Source organism: Etheostoma spectabile, unplaced genomic scaffold, assembly GCF_008692095.1.
Source record: "Etheostoma spectabile isolate EspeVRDwgs_2016 unplaced genomic scaffold, UIUC_Espe_1.0 scaffold393, whole genome shotgun sequence".
Taxonomy (NCBI): domain Eukaryota; kingdom Metazoa; phylum Chordata; class Actinopteri; order Perciformes; family Percidae; genus Etheostoma; species Etheostoma spectabile.
Genome location: NW_022605598.1, coordinates 700,467 through 700,931, shown reverse-complemented (window position 1 = coordinate 700,931; position 465 = coordinate 700,467).

Below are 465 nucleotides of genomic sequence, written 5' to 3'. Positions count from 1 at the left end.
ACAGATGATTTGGAAAACCGAGGAAGGCGAAAGAACCTGCGTGTCTTTGGCATTCGAGAAGGAGCGGAGGGAAGACAACCACTTTTTGACTTTATTAGCAACATGCTACCGAAGTGGCTGGAGCTTACACCGGACAAGTCATTCACATTGGAGCGGGTCCACCGCACACTGGCCTCCGGGAAACCTAACCAGGACAGAGCGGTTCTGATTCGCTTCTTAAAATTCCCGGAGAAGGAATTTGTGTACCGAGAGGCAAGGAAAAGAGATATTATGCAAGATGGGGTCAAAATAACGTTTGCACAGGATCTATCTGCGGAGACGGTACGGATTAGACGCGGGTTTCACCCCGTGGTGAAGCTGTTTGTCGACATCGGTGCGTTCCGCGGATTCCAACACAACCCCTGCAAACTTCGGATCCTCCACGATGGAAAGATTCATCTCTTCTCGACACCTCAAGAAGCTGAA